Genomic DNA, 6000 nt, shown 5'->3' on the forward strand with positions numbered 1-6000 from the left:
GGGAATCAGTTCTGTTTTAAAGCAGTACAGAGAATTTAACCCAACCCAACTCAATGATAGAGGGGCGGGTACTACGTCTGTCAATGAGCTTAAGAGAAAAGGATTTTACGGTAAGATCTTACAAAAATCCATTTTTCTCTATCGCTCATTGACAGACGTAGTCTTCTTCATTCTCAAGAGCTGGGACATCCAGAAGCAGTGCCACAAATGAGGGGTGGGATTGACAAAATCAAATCCAATCTAGAAGGCCCAACCGGTGCCAAACTAGAAGTTTTAAAGGCTCATTATAAACAAAGAATGAGAGTAAAGAAAAAATTTTTCCAACGGAAAAAAACCCTCGAGGTAGACCGCTGGTCTCCTCAAATTGCGGCCTGCAAAACCTTGCGGCCAAACGAGGCATCAGACGATGCCATTACATCAACTTTATAATGTTTAGTAAAGGTATGCACCGACGACCAGGTAGCCGCCTTGCACACCTGGACCACTGACGCCTGATGGCGAAAGGCCCATGACGCACTAAGTGCCCGAGTGGAGTGCGCCTTAACAGGGAACGGGGGCTCCCGACCCTTAATAGAATAAGCCTGTACTACCGTCTGTCTGATCCATCTGGAAATGGTCGCGGCAGATGCAGGCAACCCCTTTTTGGGTCCATCTGGGATCACAAAAAGTGAATCCGTCTTGCGAAACGAGTCTGTCGTTTTCAAGTATACCCTGATCGCCCGGACCACATCCAAGGAGTGTAAAGCAAACTCCCGAGGATGACTGGGCTTAGGACACAGGGAAGGTAATACAATTTCTTCATTCAGATGAAATTCTGAAACCACTTTTGGTAGGAAGGATGGATTCGGACGAAGAACCACCTTATCTCTATGAACCACCAGATATGGGGAACGACAAGATAATGCGGCCAGTTCTGACACCCTGCGTGCAGAAGTAATAGCCACCAAGAAGGCCACCTTCTGGGACAACGTAGGTAGAGGAATCTCCCTAATATCTTCAAAGGGAGGTTTCTGAAGAACCGACAACACTAAATAAGATCCCAGGGGGGTAACGGCGCGTGCACTGGCGGAGCCAGATGTCGCACCCCCTGGATGAAATTCCGCACCAAGGAATGAGTAGCCAAAGGCTTCTGAAAGAAGATGGCTAATGCTGAGACCTGACCCTTGATAGTACTCAAGGCCAGTTTCTGCTCAACCCCTTGTTGCAGAAAAGCCAATATTCGACTAATCGAATAAGACCGAGGACGGAACCCCAAAGGTTCACACCATGCAATGTAGGACTTCCATGTGCGATGATAAATCTTTCTGGAAGTCGCTTTCCTTGCTTCAACTAAAGTAGGAATAACTGAAGCTGACAAACCTTTGTCCTTCAGCACCTGGGTCTCAATAGCCAGGCCGTTAAAGCCAGCGATCGTAAAGCAGGATGGAAGATCGGTCCCTGAGACAGTAGATCCTCCCTGAGAGGAAGTCTCCACGGGACGTCCGCCACCAGTCTGACCATGTCGGCGTACCAAGCTCGACGAGGCCAGTCCGGAGCTACCAGGATTACTGGAATTCCTTCCTCCTCTATCCTGCGAAGAAGTCTTGGCAGTAACGCGAGAGGAGGGAAGGCATATATTAGCTGGTATTGCCCCCACGGGGCGATCAGTGCGTCTGCGGTTTCTGCTAGAGGATCGCGGGAGCGAGCCACGAATCTCTGAACTTTCCTGTTGAATCGTGATGCCAACAGATCCACATCCGGGGTGCCCCACCGTAGGCACAACTGGTGGAAAACGTCTGGATGGAGGGACCATTCCCCCTGATCCAGGGTCTGACGGCTGAGATAATCTGCCTGCCAATTCTCCACCCCCGGAATGAACACCGCAGAGATTGCTGGAACAAATAGTTCCGCCCAGCGAAGAATGTAAGCCACTTCTTTGGCCGCTCGGACACTCTTGGTGCCCCCCTGGTGATTGACATAAGCCACGGCCGTGGCATTGTCCGACTGGATCCGAACCGGGCTGCCCTGGAGCTGCTCGGTCCAGTGAATCAGACAAAGTCTGATCGCTCTCAGTTCCAATACATTTATCGGTAACCTGGATTCTTCCGGGGACCAAAGTCCCTGGACAGATAACTGACCGAGAATTCCTCCCCATCCGGATAGACTGGCATCCGTGGTCACTATCGTCCAATATATTGGCAGAAATGACTTTCCCTGGCTGAGCATCGGAGACCGAAGCCACCAGACCAGAGACTCTCTGGTCTGTTTGCTCAATCGGATCTGATTGTCCAGGGATTCCGATTCCATCTGAGAAGAATCTCTTGCTGAAGAATTCGGGTATGGGACTGGGCAAATGGGACTGCTTCGAACGAAGCCACCATCAACCCCAGAACCCTCATGCAAGTCCGAAGGGAAGACCAGCTGTTGGACAGTAACAACTGGACTGCTGATTGAATCTTTCGGAGTTTCCCTACCGGAAGAAAAACTCTTGTCCTGACTGTGTCTAGAATTAGACCCAGATATTCGAGCCTCTGGGTGGGAACCAGAAATGACTTTTGCTGGTTCACCAGCCACCCGAATTCCTGTAAAGAAATCATAGTAATTTCTATGTTTTGTAGCAAGGTCTGAGGAGACTCTGCATGAAGCAGAAGATCGTCTAAGTAACCAAGGATCGATATGCCTCTTTGGCGCAGAAGTGCCAACATTGGGGCCAACACCTTCGTGAAGACCCGCGGAGCCGTTGCGAGACCGAAAGGTAACGCCACAAACTGATAGTGGTTCTCTTCTACGGAAAAGCGTAGAAACCGCTGATGTCCTGCGAAAATGGGAATGTGAAGATAGGCGTCCTTGATGTCTATGGACGCTAGGACATCCCCTGGATGCAGGAAGGCTGCTACTGTGCGAATGGACTCCATTCTGAATCTTCTTATGTTGACAAAAGAATTGAGTGCTCTTAAGTCCAGAATTGGACGCACTTTGCCCTCTTTCCTGGGTATTGTAAATAGGTTTGAATAAAACCCTTGAAACCGTTCTGTCCAAGGAACGTGGACTACCACTCCTTGTTGTAGTAAATCTGTGACTGCTCTCCGCAGATCTTCTAAACGATCTGAGGATAGTCGGATATTGGAAGGGAAGAATCGCGCCGGTGGGAGAGATCGAAACTCGATCTTGTACCCTGACCTTATGACTTCGCAAACCCATTTGTCCGGGATTCTGGAAAGCCATGGATCCGGGAACCGGCGAAGACGTCCCCCCACCCCAGTTATGGGTGGGGGCGCACCTTCAGGCTTTGGATGGTTTATCTTCAGGTCTGGAGGGGGCAGGCTTTTGCTTGCCCGACCAAAGACCCCTGACGCCTCCTGCAGGAGCTTTGGAGGACTTAGTTTTTTCACCCGCGGGACGAAAAAACCTCTTGTGAGCAGAAAAAGAAGGCCCTCGTCTTTGACGAGTTCCTCTACCTTTAAAATTTTGCGGTAAAAAGGTGCTCTTTCCACCCGTGAGATCTTTAATGATCTCATCTAAGTTGGCTCCAAATAGACGCTCTCCTGAAAAGGGGATATTAGCCAATGCTTTTTTGGAACCTTGGTCGGCTAACCAACCTTTTAGCCACAGTGTACGCCTGAGAACCACTGCCGAGACTGATGCTCGCGCCATTAATGGAGTGGCGTCTAACGCCGCATCACACACAAACTGTAACCCCTGTATCATTTGTTCCAACAAATCTGATACCGCCTGAGGGACCTCTTCTAAGTCCCGGCGTAACCACTTGGTCCATTCAGTTACAGCCTGCGAAACCAGACCAATAGCTATTATAGGTCTGAAAGCTGATCCAATCAAGGAAAACATGGTGCGAGACATAGCTTCTATCTTGCGATCCACTGGATCTTTAAAAGACGGAGCGTCTTCTAAAGGAATAACCGTGGCTTTATTCAATCTAGCAATTGGTGAATCCACCACAGGTGGTTCTGTCCATTTCTTAATAAGGGTTTCCTCAAACGGATAACGCCTGTCAATGCGTTTAGAAATAGTAAAAGTGCGTTTTGGCAGACGCCATTCTTCTTCGATTGGATTGCCAAAACATTTGGGCAATGGAAAAACCTTTGCCACTTTGATGCGTTTTTTAGTCCCAAAAGGGATTTCAGTTTCAGCTATTTCCGCTGGAATACCCTGTAACCTTAAGGTCTCTTGAACAGATACAATGAGTGCGTTTACCAACGCTTCCTCTCGGGCTATGGCGGATGCCGAAACATCCCCCTCACTGTCTGAAGAGACAGGACCCGAGACACCAATACCAGATGAAGTACCTGCAACTGCAGAAATAGGTTCAGAGTCTGAATCCGAGGTTTCAGATAATAAGGGGTTAGGCGGGGGTCGCTTTCTTGCGCCCTGTCCCTGACAAGCCACTTCCACCCGGGACACAAAAGTTTCCATAATAGCTGACAATGATTCAATTGTCAATGGGGTGCTGGAGGATCCCGCAGACCCCTCGAGGGGATCCGGAGGAGATACATGAGTGGCAGGGTCCATGTTAATTCAGGACACCTTCGCCAGCAAAACAAAAAAACTTTTTCTCTTTTTTTTTTTTTTTTGTGTCTCCCCCTAGCGCAATAGCGCCCCTCAGAGTACCTGCTTCTCGATCCCACAGAGAGAGAGAGGGACCCCCAAGGCTCACCAACCGATGCAGTGCAGTTTCCAAACAACTGCAGTCAGTGTGTCTTACACAGACTGGAAGGAGCCGTTTGCTTTTTCCCGGGTAGAAGGACGTGGCTCCGCCCCCTGTGTACGCCTTCCGGCGTTCCCAGCTCTCCACGAGGTAGCTGGGCTCACAAAACATGGCCGCCCCCATAGAAGAGACATAAGACTCCAAAAACATGGCGGCCGGCGTGACCTGAGGACATACATGCATTAGGTCTACGGCAAAATGGCGGCGGACCGCCGAAATCGTTATCCCAGCATATCCACCTGCATCTCCTAAGAGGCGATATATGGATCTACAGAAGATACACTACACATAAGGTAGGATTATACCTCCTATGTCTGCTGTAATGTTACAGTCTGCTGGGTAGAGTGTTAGCTCTTAAACCAAGTCCACTTCCCACAAACACATGCTGTATTACAAGGGGGACTTGTAAGTATCAGATATATACTGACCATGTATGGAGGGGCCCATAATACATACTGCCTCATAACGAGGAAAAAAGGGAACGTTTACTCACCATACCGAACCGACAGGCACCCTCTTTTCACAATACCCTCTCCACCGGGGTGGGGGTTTGTGGACCACTCCGGACGCCTCGACTCTCTGGTTCCTGGCGTCCAAGCGAGACTTTTAACTCGCAAGGTCAGTCCCTCCACTGGGACTCCGTCGCGGCCGACCCAGCGCGGAGCTCTGGTCTGCACGCGCTCGTAGGCAGAAACCGGGGTGACCACTGGATCTCAACATCCAGCCCGTCGCCCGGCCCCGCATACTTAACTTGAATATGTCGCGGCCGACCAAGCGCAATGCCATGGTCTGCACGCGCTCGTAGGCCGGCTGGGGTGACCACAAGTGTCGCCCAGTCCGGCATTTTTGCTTGAAGATCTCACAGGAAAAAAACACTGGAGAAAACTACCTAAAAAATGTCTTTCTAAAAGAAAAAAGTCTTGCCAGGACCAAAAGATCCCAGCAAGGAACTTAGGTCCTTACTCCTGACTAGACAGAAAAAACTGATTCCCTGTAGCAGAGAGAGGGAGGATATACCCTCAGGGACTGCCCCTAAGGTGGAGCCAGAACGTTTTGTCTTTCTGCCTAGTCCTACTCCTGCGGAGACAACATAACCCAGCTCTTGAGAATCAAGAAGACTACGTCTGTCAATGAGCGATAGAGAAATGTCAGTTAAGGGTCCGATCTGTCCGCCGCAATGTCACAGTCCCGCGCAAAAAAAAAAAAAAAAAAAAAAAAAAAAAACACAACAAAAATCTTTCCCTTTGTTAGTAAACACAATAACTTTTGCGCAAACCAATCAAAATACGCTTTTTTCG

This window comes from Pelophylax lessonae, assembly GCF_965119305.1.
Source record: "Pelophylax lessonae genome assembly, chromosome: 5".
Taxonomy (NCBI): Eukaryota; Metazoa; Chordata; class Amphibia; order Anura; family Ranidae; genus Pelophylax; species Pelophylax lessonae.